This window comes from Vigna umbellata, chromosome 8, assembly GCF_029865625.1.
Source record: "Vigna umbellata cultivar VRB3 chromosome 8, Vumbellata_1.0, whole genome shotgun sequence".
Classification (NCBI taxonomy): Eukaryota; Viridiplantae; Streptophyta; class Magnoliopsida; order Fabales; family Fabaceae; genus Vigna; species Vigna umbellata.
This window is the reverse complement of record NC_142172.1, coordinates 37,235,237-37,249,428: the sequence shown is the minus strand read 5'-3', so window position 1 is coordinate 37,249,428 and position 14,192 is coordinate 37,235,237. Positions and strand designations below refer to the sequence as shown.

Below are 14,192 nucleotides of genomic sequence, written 5' to 3'. Positions count from 1 at the left end.
CCGCCCGGTCCATGCATCTTCGTCGTCCGCCCGTCCGTCTTCGACAGTAAGCTTATCTGTTTTTACAGGGTCCGCTCGGATTCAGTCGAAACAATATATATATAAGGAATTTAGATATTAAAGAAATAATAATGAATATATATAGATGTAAACACTTAGATATGCATGTGAAACTTTAGATAAAACTAGTACCTAAGTAGGTATGCACTAGAAAATAGTGAAGGCACTTCATGAATCTGGTATGAAAAAAAAAATTCAATGCAAACAAAGAATTATCTTAATTGCAAATGAAAGTATCACTCTTTTTATTTTAAAATTGACTAAAAGAAATATATATATATATATATATATATATATATATATATATATATATATATATATATATATATATATATATATTGTACATGGACTATCAAGTAAAAATATGGATTAGACTGTTAATCGATTATTCAACCAGAATTAAATGTTATATTTGTTAAAAATACTGAGTAACCATGATTAAGTGGTTTAAAGTATGAAAATCATTTGAATTAAATCTTTAACAAAGATTAAAGGGATTTGAGCGTAATTAGATTGATTAACAGAGATTTAAGTAAAATGTTTCAATAGGTAAGATTGATTAATTACTTTCAAATAAATAGTTGTCCAAAATTTCTTACTACAAACTTTTATGTTTGACAATATCAATCACAAATACATGCCAAATGTCCTCTTGTACTAAGATCAGTTCAGTTTGAATACTAGGACAGTAAATATATCATGAACCTATCACCTTAGCTGTAACTCTATTTGTAATTTTTGAGTTTTTAATAAAAAAAATCTAATTACTTTTCAAATTCCTCTAATCCTAATTAAAAGTTTAATCAAAATATTTTATAACCGCTTAATTTTAGTCATAAAAATAACATTTGATTATTTGATTTTGATTGACAACGGATCGGTCCATATATTAATATGACACTGGTATTATAATTAGCTAAGTTTAATTTCCTAGAAAGTGTATGAAATTAGTTTTGGTTATAATTTGGTGAGACATATCAATAAATATGTAATCAATCATATTGAAAAAAATACTTATAATGTTTTATTATTATATTAGTATTTTTTATTTATTTCAAATTTATAGTTAATATAATTTAATGTTTCGCATAGATTTCGTTTTTGTTTAAAGTTGATTGTTTACTTAGAGCTTAAAATATGAAATGATAAATAATTTTAATTATATACAAAAAATAGCTTTTAAAATATAAACCTACAATGACTAATGACAGTTTGTATGAACAAATAAACAAAATTAACAATGACAGCTGTATCCAACGACTTGAGAGGGAAAGACATTAATAATTGGTAATAAAGGTTCCGTTTCTATAAAAAAACACGCATATATTTAAAATTATATAAAACATCTATATTAGCATATAACATCTATATATAGGGGTTTGCTTACGCCTGTTTTTTAGTTGATACATTTTAGCAATGTGTACCGGATTTTAGTAAACAAAAATACCCTTATATATCATGGATTCTAAGTTTTAAGGTTAAGTGTATTTTTATAATTTTCATTCTCAAAACTTAAAAAAAAAAAAAAAACCTCCAAATCCTTACTCATGTCTCTCATTCCTCTCAATCCTTTCTCTTTCATCTCTCTCACTCCAACCTTTTCTCTGTCATCCCTACTGTAGCCCTAATTGAAAAAATCAGAAACACTTGCCTTTAAACAATTTGCCTTTGTAAAGAGTTGAGTCATTGATATATTCACCTTCAGGCAAAGGTTCATTCAAGATCTCTTCAATTTCACCATCTTCACTAATTTCTCTAATTTCATCATCTGCATATGTTAGAATCATCATCTCTAAAAAAAACCCTCCAGGCCAATTACCAATTCTTTCGGATGTCATTATGCTTGTGAAAATTAGATAAAATTATATACGACAAAAATTATAAAATGAAAACTCATTATAAGGTCATTTTTTGTAAGAAATTGTTTAACGACGAGTGTTTCTGATTTTTTCCAGGCCAATTACCAATTCCTTTGATGTCATTATGCTTGTGAAAATTAGATGAAATTAGATGAGACAAAAATTATAAAATAAAAACTCAAGTATTTCTGATTTTTTTTCCAGGTCAATTACCAATTCCTTTATGCTTGTGAAAATTAGATAAAATTAGATAAGACAAAAATTATAAGATCAAAACTCATTATAAAATCATTTTTTTTTAAGATTGTTTAACGGCAAGTGTTTCTGATTTTTTCAATTGGGGCTACAATAGGGTGTTTCTGATCTTTTCAATTGGGGCTACAGTAGGGATGACAGAGAAAATATTGGAGTGAGAAAGATGAAAGAGAAATAGTTGAGAGGAATGAGAGAGGTGAGTAAGGGTTTGGGGGGTTTCTTTTTTTTTTTTTTAGTTTTGAGAATGAAAATTATTAAAATACCCTTAACCTTAAAACTTAGAATCCATGATATATAAGGATATTTTTGTCTACTAAAACCCGGTACACATTGCTAAAATATACCAACTGAAAAACAGGCGTACGCGCGTTAGCAAACCCCATATATATATATATATATATATATATATATATATATATATATATATATATATATATATATATATATATATATATATATATATATATATATAATAAGCTATTTTATTATATAATTATGAGTTTTCTTAAGTTTTATGCATTTTTAACTCATTTATTTAGAAAAACACGAGCAATAAATTGCTTAAACAATTGTAATTATTATTTTATTTAAATACTTTGCTTTTAAAATAATTATTTCATAATTTAACTCATTTGATAAACTATGAAAAACATTTGTTTCTAATTTTTTGGAGACATATTTGCCAAATAACTTAGTTATTTATCAATTCATATCTCAAAATAACAATATAAGTACTATACTTAACCACTTTAGCACCTAATAACTTAGTTAAAATTGTAATATTTTTCAATATTTAAATTTACATTTATTAGGTATTTAAATTATATTCCTCATTATTATTGTATTGTGAATGCCAAAGGTAAGAATTTTATAATAATTTAAATAATTTACATGTTTAAATATTAATTTCAGAGAGTTAGGTTCCAAAAAAATAAAATAAATAAATAATAATACATAGCAATATCTGTTATGAGACTCTGTATCTCCATTTAAAAAACTTTCACTGTTCGTTTTGAATCCCATTTTATACCTGAAAATTAAAAATGATTTTTAAGTTATATAATTTAAAAATTAAAAATAAATTTTAAATTATATAATTCGAAAATATATTTTTTAAAATATTTTTAAATATAAAATAGGAAATCCCTTTATTATGGAGTCCAAAAAACAATATGGAGGTGAAGAAGAGGAAACTGCCCATCTTCCAAAGAAATACCAACAATTTAAGGTTAGTGACGGGAGTTTTTCTTTTTGTGTATCCTTTTTTTTGTTGGGATCCTTCCTATACAGCACATTTTTCTTTTTGTACGTTGAAAGTTTCTATATACTTTGTAGGATTTGAATCTTACTAGGGTTTAAAATCCTTTAAATGTTGTCACTACACATCATTTGGGCCTCATCCTGCACCTCCTTCCTCCCATTTGCATCCCATTCTTGCACCTTCTTGGTTTATCTTCTCATTTTGAACTCTTGAAAAATCCAGAACTGGTTTACGAAATTCACATTTTGAAATTTTTAAACTGGATTTAAAATTAAAAAAGAATCAGAATCAGATTTCAAAATAAAAAACAAAATTAGAAAACCAAATTTTAAAATACGGGAAACTAAAAAACCATATTTCAAAATACGAATTTGAAAATTCATAATCGAATTTCGATATTAGAGAAAATCCACAACCAGATATCGAAATTCAGAAAAATCCAAAATTGGATTTCTGTGAGAACCTGATAATTAACACACTTAAATCCATCCTCTGATCACTGTTTTAATTCACCTTGCCACGTCAAAATTCCACTCTCTTTCTCTCTGCATGCACTGAATGCCATATGTCACTTTGGAAGCTTCTAAAAGCTGTAGTGGAAGCCAAGTGGCAGTGAGTAACTGCTCAACCGTTTGACGAGGGAGAGAAAATAATTTCTCTGAAAACTCTTCTCTTCCTTTCATGCAATCTTCTTCTTCTTCACGAATTCTGATCTTACATCTTCTCTGTATTTTCTCTGCACTCTTCCATCTTCTCTCTAAAATACCTCACTATCAACTCCTCTGATCTAATTTCAGAGACCATAGACGCCTTCACTGCACCGTGAGCGCTATTCTGATCCAAACCAAACTGAGAACTGAACTGGTAAGTTCTCGTCCCTGCACTTGTCTGTTTTAGTTCATGCAAATCAAGATTTTTGGTTGCATGTGTAAGTTAGAAGTCTGATCTGTTAATGATTTTGGTGTATTAGATAAGTGGAAGTGGTTGAGTGAATTCTGGATAGGAAGCCGTGAGTGGTCGAGATAAATTCTAAGCATTTGGAAGTGCAGTGTTAGACCAGGTAAGGGAAGCTTTAGTAATTTAATTTAATATATGTTTGATCTGTATGACAGTAATGAATTGTGATGGATGTTTGAAATGTATGCATTATGCGAATTTTGAATATGCGTGATGAAGCAGAATTGAAATGGATGTATATCAGGAATGTTGTATGAAATTATGCAGTGAATGAAATGTATGAGTTGTAATGTGATTGATTCTGCATAATTTGGAATGATTTTGATTTGAACTGTATGTTGATATGATATGTTTGAAACTGGAAGATGGAAGACTCTGTATTTATGGATTGATAATAGGAATTTTGGAATGCATGAGAGTTATGTTAAAGATAAATTCTAAGTTATGAATCATATGTAAAACTGTGAAATTCTCGTGTTTTAAAATCTGGAAAGTCTGGTCTTCTCTGATTGATGGTGTACGCTCGTCATCGAACGGTCTTATACCGTTCGGTTTCACTGGACAATAACTTAGAGTAAGAATTCTTTCATTTGGAGAGGATTCGGATCGAGAACGAGTGTTATTTGTGTGCAGAGTTAAGTTTGAGCGTTCGGCTCAACTTAGCGTGTCCAACCATTTAAAAATTTAATTGAAGGGTATTAGTACGCTCGGTTTTGTCCACCAGCGTTCGTCATAAGTGGCGCTTAGTATTATATTGAGCGTTCGCCCAAAGGAACTCTCGATCTTAGATTGAGCGTTCGTTCTAGTTAGCGTTCGGTCCGACACTGAACGTTCGTTCCCATGCGCGTTCATTTCCATGCGCGTTAGTTCTATTTGGTGCTCGGTCATTGACTGGCGTTCGTCCTAAGCAGTGTTCGGTTTTATAACTGAACGCTCGTCCTATCCTGGATTCGTGAGCGAACGTATATGGTGTTCGTTCAAATTCTTATTTAACGTTCGGTTTTTTTTATGACAGTGTTCATATCTGAATTTCTTTCATATTCTGGTTATCTATTGAAATATATCTAAATTATACTTATCCTTTTTATTCAATCTCCAGTATTATACTTAGAATTATCCTAAGTATTAATCAGATCTTTTTGAATCAATCTCAATTAAATTCTTAAGTGTTCTTAACATCCGTACATGAATAAAGGTTCGTTTCTTTTGTTCAGAAACGAGGCTGCAGTGCACTGTAATACAGTCGTCTTGATCTATTAAATAGTAACTTGTATTTAAATTAAAAGAGTGGAATACAGAAATGAAGATTTGATTAAGAGAAATTGTGAATATGTACGAATGGTAATTTGAATGGATTTATGAGAATTGGATTGTGAATGAGCGTTCCAAGGAGGAACGTCTCCATGATGTGAATATGAGAAGTAGTGTAGTATGACCATGGTAAAGCTGCTGATGGCTGTTCATCCTGATATTCCGTGAGTGCTCATCCTCATGTAGAGGGGAGTAGGTCATGCGTGGGAATGGCAGGAGGCCCTAGTCCTATTGAGTACTTTGGACTGATAGGGTTAACCTCGGGTGGCAGCTGATGGATGTTCCAGTTACTACACCACCCGTGTGCAAGAACGCCTGTAGATACATGGCATCATACAGTCCGGACAGTCTTTAATTATGAGAATATGAATGAGTTACTGTATGCGTGAATATGTGTTTAATGTTGTATGAACTATATGGCTGATGTTATATGTTAAATTATGTTGATGGTATTGAATTAAATTACCTAAGCTTACCCTTGCAATTTCTTTGTGTTGTCTACTGTTTCTGTATGTCCGTCTTGTCAATGCAATGATCATCCGTTGTGGATGTGAGCAGATGGTGATGCATCCCTTGAAACCATGCTGGAAGAAGAAAATTTGGAGGATGCCAACCTTGTGGACGTTGAAGTTAAAGCTGAGCAGTAGAGGCTCGTTTCTGTAGTAGCATTAGTTAGTTTTCTGTGCTGTATTTTGACAGTTCTGTGTATAGTTTTACAGCGCTGTTCATACAGTATTAGTAGTAGTTAGTCTTTCTGTAAAGCATTTTGGGACGTTGACTGTATATCTCTGCAGAACGTTTGTCCAGTAACTGGTTCTGTACCTTTTATGAATTTCTGAATACTGTAAATTGCTGTACATGCTGTTTTATCGTTTTGAGCAGCTGTTGTAAATGTTAAGACTGCACTGTTTTCTGTAAATGTGATTAGTTCTGATTAATGGTACTTACTATTTATTGGGATGTTACATTTATTGGTATCAGAGCAGTTTTGTTCTTTTAAGGACATATAGGGTATGAGTGCACTGTGCTTTTCGTTGTGTGCTTGATATGTGTTTGATGAGTTATTAATTTTTAACTCTTGAACCTAGCTAACGTACGTTTTCTCTGATCCAGAAAACGAATGGCTCCTAGACTTCCTCCCCCACCTCAGCCGAATGAATCTGATGCACCAATTAGTGCCCGTGTGTTGGAGGCAGTCATAGACAGGCTTCAACAACAAAACACAACTTTGGTTGAGCAGAACGCTGCCTTGATGAGGCAAAACCAGGAAGCAATGCAAAGTATGGAGGCTTCTCGTGTTCACTCAGAAGCAACGCAAAGACAGCTAATGGACATCTTGGCAGCTGGCCGAGGCACACCAGGAGCCTCCTCCTCTAATGCTGCACCCCATGCAGAATGGAGTTTGGAAAGCTTCTTGCAGTACCATCCTGCCAAGTTCAATGGCAAAGGGCTTCCGGATGAGGCGGATCAGTGGCTTAGAGATATGGAGCGGATCTATGATGCCAAAAGATGCCCAAATGAGAACCGTTTGGCATTCACAGAATACTTATTGACTGGTGAAGCTAGTCACTGGTGGACAAGTATGAAAGCTATCTTGACTGACGCGCAGAACCCCATTAATTGGGAGGTTTTTAGAGCAAAATTCTATGAAGAATACTTCCCTGACAGCGTTCGTTTTGCAAAGGAAGTTGAGTTCTTACAGCTGGTTCAAGGGAGTATGTCAGTTTCAGAATACACTAATAAATTCAAACACCTTGTGCGGTTCAATACTATGGCAACAAGTGAAGAATGGCAATGCAGAAAGTTTGAGAACGGGTTGAGGAGTGATCTAAAAGTATTAATATCCTGTTTGTGTATCAGATCTTTCCCTGCTATGGTTGAAAGGGCAAAGGTCCTTGAGAAGAACATTGCTGAGGCTGAAAAACATAAGAAACAACAAGTGAGTAGGGGTCCGGTTATGTCCAGAGGTACATCAAATGTGAGAGGGTCCCCATATACTCGTCCCACTCAATCCTCTGGTGGATCACAAGCTTTGGTCACTGTTGGCCAATCTGGACAGCCGAGAAGCTTGACCTGTTATCAGTGTGGAGGACCACACTATCGGTGGGCATGTCCGCAGCTGGCAGGAGGAAAATATTGTACTCGTTGCAGGCAGAGTGGGCATTTAGAGAACGAGTGCAGTATGGGAGGAAGAGCGGCAATGAGGCCGCCAAACGCTGGGAGGACCCAACAAGGGAGAGGTGGACGTGCACAAGCCACAGGGAGAGTTTATGCTATTACTGGTGCTGAAGCTGCTAGTTCAGGTACACTCATCACCAGCACTTGCATGTTATATGGAAAGCCTTGCTGTGTACTGTATGACTCGGGGGCAACTCATTCCTTCATCTCGAAGGCGTGTGTTGAGAAACTGGGAATAAAAGAGAGTGAATTACAGTTTGATCTGGTGGTGTCAACCCCAGCAGCTGGTGGGATTAAGACATCTACAGTTTGTGTAAGATGTCCTATAGAAGTTGAGGGGCGTAGATATAAGGTCAATCTTATTTGTTTACCCCTGCAAGACTTAGAAGTAATTTTGGGGATGGATTGGTTGGCTACCAATCGGATCCTCATTGATTGCGGGAAGAAGGAGTTGGTTTTTCCCAATGAAGAAGAAGAGGAATTGTCCCTCACTCTCGGTCAATTGAAGGAGGATATCATGGAGGGAGCAAGCTGTTTTCTGATAATGACGTATGAAGATAATGGGGTAGAGAGTTCGTCCAACAATGATGGCAGCAGAGGACGAACAGTAGTAGATGAGTTTCCAGATGTTTTTCCTGATGAAGTCCCTGGTCTACCTCCTATTCGTGAGGTAGAATTCACAATCGATCTGGTAACCACTGCTGCACCCATCTCGGTCCAACCTTACAGGATGGCACCAGCTGAATTAGTGGAACTCAAGAAGCAAATTGAAGAATTAATGGACAAGAGGTTCATCCGTCCAAGTGCTTCTCCTTGGGGAGCGCCTGTATTGTTGGTAAAGAAGAAGGATGGCAGCTCACGGCTATGCATTGATTATAGACAACTTAATAAGCTGACCATCAAGAACAAGTATCCTCTTCCAAGGATTGATGACCTGCTGGACCAGTTGCATGGTGCCTGTGTATTTTCTAAGATTGATTTACGTTCGGGCTATCATCAAATTAGAGTGAAAGAGGAGGACATTCAGAAGACTGCATTTCGGTCTCGTTATGGCCATTATGAGTATGTGGTGATGCCCTTTGGAGTGACAAACGCACCTGCAATCTTCATGGATTATATGAACAGAATTTTTAGACCGTACCTGGATAAGTTTGTTGTGGTATTTATTGATGACATCCTCATTTACTCCAAGAGCTTTGACGAACATGAAGAACATTTGAGGATCGTCTTGAGAGTGTTGAGGGAGAAAGAGTTGTATGCCAAACGTTCAAAGTGTGAATTTTGGATGAAGGAGATCCAATTCTTGGGGCACGTTGTTTCTGCTGGTGGTATTGCAGTGGATCCAGCCAAGGTGAAGGCAGTGCTGGATTGGGAGAGTCCACGTTCAGTCACGGAAGTTAGAAGCTTTGTGGGACTCGCGGGCTATTATAGGAGATTTATTGAAGGATTTTCCAAGATAGTAGCCCCTCTGACTTACCTCACCAGGAAGGATCAGCCGTTTGCTTGGACAGATAGATGTGAGGAGAGCTTCCAGGAATTAAAGAGGAAATTAACGAGTGCTCCTGTGTTGGTCATTCCAGACACGGCCAAACCTTTTGAAGTGTATTGTGATGCATCATATCAAGGTTTGGGCTGTGTACTGATGCAGGAAAGAAAGGCAGTGGCATACGCTTCCAGGCAGTTGAAAATTCATGAGAAGAATTACCCCACACACGACTTGGAGCTGGCAGCAGTGGTGTTTGCGTTGAAAATCTGGAGGCATTATCTGTATGGTGCAACGTTTCAAGTATTTAGTGATCACAAGAGTCTCAAGTACCTCTTTGATCAAAAGGAGTTGAATATGAGGCAAAGGAGGTGGCTTGAATTCTTGAAGGATTACGAATTTGAATTACTGTATCATCCTGGAAAAGCAAATGTGGTGGCTGATGCATTGAGTAGGAAAGCCGTAAGGGTCTCTGCAATGATGGTGAAGGAGCTGAATTTGGTAGAAAGCTTTAGAGATCTAAGATTGCACTTTGACTTGGGAACGGACGTTATCAGATGCTGTAATCTCAGAATTTCCAGTGATGTATTTGACCGAATCTGGAAGAAGCAACGTGAGGATGAAGAGCTGGTGAAGATATTGGGCGAGCTCAGTTTGAATAAAGATAAGGATTTCAATGCAGGAACAGACGGTATGTTGCGTTACCGGGGAAGGACGTGTGTCCCTAATGATGTCGAGCTGAGGAAAATCATATTGGAGGAAGCACATCACAGCCGTCTTAGCATGCATCCTGGCATGACTAAGATGTATCATGACCTTCGTTTGTCATTCTGGTGGCCTGGAATGAAGAGTGATATTGCACGTTTTGTGGCCTCTTGTTTAACCTGTCAACGTGCAAAAGCTGAACACCAAAGACCAGGAGGATTGCTGCAGCCTTTGGAAATTCCAGAATGGAAGTGGGATAGCATCTCTATGGATTTCGTGACTCATCTGCCACGTACAGTCCGAAACCATGATTCAATTTGGGTAATTGTGGATAGATTGACTAAGAGCGCCCATTTCCTGGCTGTTAATTTAAGGATGTCCATGACAAATTTGGCCAAGCTGTACGTTAAGGAGATTGTTAGATTGCATGGAGTTCCTTCCAGTATTATATCAGATCGGGATACGAGATTCACATCTCGTTTTTGGCAGTCATTGCAAGGAGAATTGGGAAGCAAACTGCAAATGAGTTCTGCATATCACCCTCAGACGGATGGCCAATCTGAACGAACCATCCAAACTCTTGAAGACTTGTTGAGGACCTGCGTTATAGATCATATGGGAGTGTGGGATGAGGTTCTGCCGCTTGTGGAATTCACGTATAATAACAGTTATCAAGCAAGCATAGGAATGGCACCGTTTGAAGCTCTTTATGGAAGAAAGTGTAGAACTCCTTTGTGTTGGTTCCAAGAAGGTGAAACTGCAGTCACTGGACCAGAATTAATCCAGCAAACAACAGAGAAAGTGAAACTGATCCAAGAGCGTTTGAAGACTTCTCAAAGCAGGCAGAAATCGTATGCTGATAAAAGAAGAAGACCCTTAGAATTTGCTGCTGGAGATCACGTGTTTCTGAGGTTGAATCCAATCACTGGTGTGGGAAGAATCCTTCGTCCAAAGAAGCTTTCTCCCAAGTACGTTGGACCTTATCAAATTCTGAAGAAGATTGGAGCAGTGGCGTATGAATTGGCTTTACCACCTCAACTGTCCAACCTTCATCCAGTCTTTCATGTCTCTCAACTCCGTAAATATATGGCTAATCCATCACACGTATTGGAGTTAGAAGATATCCAACTTCGGCCAGATAGAACACTGGAGATGCAACCAGTCTGCATTGAAGACAGCCGCACCAGACTTTACAAAGGGAAGGAGGTTCGTCTTGTGAAAGTGGTGTGGAATGCAAAGACTGGTGACTCAACATGGGAGGTTGAAGAGGCTGTGAGAGAATTGTATCCACACCTATTCCCTGGTAAGCTTTAGAATTTTCGAGGACGAAAATTTTTGTAGTTAGGGGGAATGTGAGAACCTGATAATTAACACACTTAAATCCATCCTCTGATCACTGTTTTAATTCACCTTGCCACGTCAAAATTCCACTCTCTTTCTCTCTGCATGCACTGAATGCCATATGTCACTTTGGAAGCTTCTAAAAGCTGTAGTGGAAGCCAAGTGGCAGTGAGTAACTGCTCAACCGTTTGACGAGGGAGAGAAAATAATTTCTCTGAAAACTCTTCTCTTCCTTTCATGCAATCTTCTTCTTCTTCACGAATTCTGATCTTACATCTTCTCTGTATTTTCTCTGCACTCTTCCATCTTCTCTCTAAAATACCTCACTATCAACTCCTCTGATCTAATTTCAGAGACCATAGACGCCTTCACTGCACCGTGAGCGCTATTCTGATCCAAACCAAACTGAGAACTGAACTGGTAAGTTCTCGTCCCTGCACTTGTCTGTTTTAGTTCATGCAAATCAAGATTTTTGGTTGCATGTGTAAGTTAGAAGTCTGATCTGTTAATGATTTTGGTGTATTAGATAAGTGGAAGTGGTTGAGTGAATTCTGGATAGGAAGCCGTGAGTGGTCGAGATAAATTCTAAGCATTTGGAAGTGCAGTGTTAGACCAGGTAAGGGAAGCTTTAGTAATTTAATTTAATATATGTTTGATCTGTATGACAGTAATGAATTGTGATGGATGTTTGAAATGTATGCATTATGCGAATTTTGAATATGCGTGATGAAGCAGAATTGAAATGGATGTATATCAGGAATGTTGTATGAAATTATGCAGTGAATGAAATGTATGAGTTGTAATGTGATTGATTCTGCATAATTTGGAATGATTTTGATTTGAACTGTATGTTGATATGATATGTTTGAAACTGGAAGATGGAAGACTCTGTATTTATGGATTGATAATAGGAATTTTGGAATGCATGAGAGTTATGTTAAAGATAAATTCTAAGTTATGAATCATATGTAAAACTGTGAAATTCTCGTGTTTTAAAATCTGGAAAGTCTGGTCTTCTCTGATTGATGGTGTACGCTCGTCATCGAACGGTCTTATACCGTTCGGTTTCACTGGACAATAACTTAGAGTAAGAATTCTTTCATTTGGAGAGGATTCGGATCGAGAACGAGTGTTATTTGTGTGCAGAGTTAAGTTTGAGCGTTCGGCTCAACTTAGCGTGTCCAACCATTTAAAAATTTAATTGAAGGGTATTAGTACGCTCGGTTTTGTCCACCAGCGTTCGTCATAAGTGGCGCTTAGTATTATATTGAGCGTTCGCCCAAAGGAACTCTCGATCTTAGATTGAGCGTTCGTTCTAGTTAGCGTTCGGTCCGACACTGAACGTTCGTTCCCATGCGCGTTCATTTCCATGCGCGTTAGTTCTATTTGGTGCTCGGTCATTGACTGGCGTTCGTCCTAAGCAGTGTTCGGTTTTATAACTGAACGCTCGTCCTATCCTGGATTCGTGAGCGAACGTATATGGTGTTCGTTCAAATTCTTATTTAACGTTCGGTTTTTTTTATGACAGTGTTCATATCTGAATTTCTTTCATATTCTGGTTATCTATTGAAATATATCTAAATTATACTTATCCTTTTTATTCAATCTCCAGTATTATACTTAGAATTATCCTAAGTATTAATCAGATCTTTTTGAATCAATCTCAATTAAATTCTTAAGTGTTCTTAACATCCGTACATGAATAAAGGTTCGTTTCTTTTGTTCAGAAACGAGGCTGCAGTGCACTGTAATACAGTCGTCTTGATCTATTAAATAGTAACTTGTATTTAAATTAAAAGAGTGGAATACAGAAATGAAGATTTGATTAAGAGAAATTGTGAATATGTACGAATGGTAATTTGAATGGATTTATGAGAATTGGATTGTGAATGAGCGTTCCAAGGAGGAACGTCTCCATGATGTGAATATGAGAAGTAGTGTAGTATGACCATGGTAAAGCTGCTGATGGCTGTTCATCCTGATATTCCGTGAGTGCTCATCCTCATGTAGAGGGGAGTAGGTCATGCGTGGGAATGGCAGGAGGCCCTAGTCCTATTGAGTACTTTGGACTGATAGGGTTAACCTCGGGTGGCAGCTGATGGATGTTCCAGTTACTACACCACCCGTGTGCAAGAACGCCTGTAGATACATGGCATCATACAGTCCGGACAGTCTTTAATTATGAGAATATGAATGAGTTACTGTATGCGTGAATATGTGTTTAATGTTGTATGAACTATATGGCTGATGTTATATGTTAAATTATGTTGATGGTATTGAATTAAATTACCTAAGCTTACCCTTGCAATTTCTTTGTGTTGTCTACTGTTTCTGTATGTCCGTCTTGTCAATGCAATGATCATCCGTTGTGGATGTGAGCAGATGGTGATGCATCCCTTGAAACCATGCTGGAAGAAGAAAATTTGGAGGATGCCAACCTTGTGGACGTTGAAGTTAAAGCTGAGCAGTAGAGGCTCGTTTCTGTAGTAGCATTAGTTAGTTTTCTGTGCTGTATTTTGACAGTTCTGTGTATAGTTTTACAGCGCTGTTCATACAGTATTAGTAGTAGTTAGTCTTTCTGTAAAGCATTTTGGGACGTTGACTGTATATCTCTGCAGAACGTTTGTCCAGTAACTGGTTCTGTACCTTTTATGAATTTCTGAATACTGTAAATTGCTGTACATGCTGTTTTATCGTTTTGAGCAGCTGTTGTAAATGTTAAGACTGCACTGTTTTCTGTAAATGTGATTAGTTCTGATTAATGGTACTTACTATTTATTGG

At 36.7% G+C, this 14,192-nt stretch overlaps 1 long non-coding RNA gene across 1 annotated transcript; it reads left to right on the top strand.

Annotated features, from left to right (window-relative positions):
• Window positions 1–3,896: 3,896 nt before the first annotated feature.
• On the top strand, window positions 3,897–6,664 carry LOC148194626 (uncharacterized). The gene is made up of 2 exons (XR_015781726.1): window positions 3,897–4,299; window positions 4,406–6,664. It is a non-coding gene; the product is annotated as an uncharacterized LOC148194626 (long non-coding RNA).
• Window positions 6,665–14,192: the final 7,528 nt, after the last annotated feature.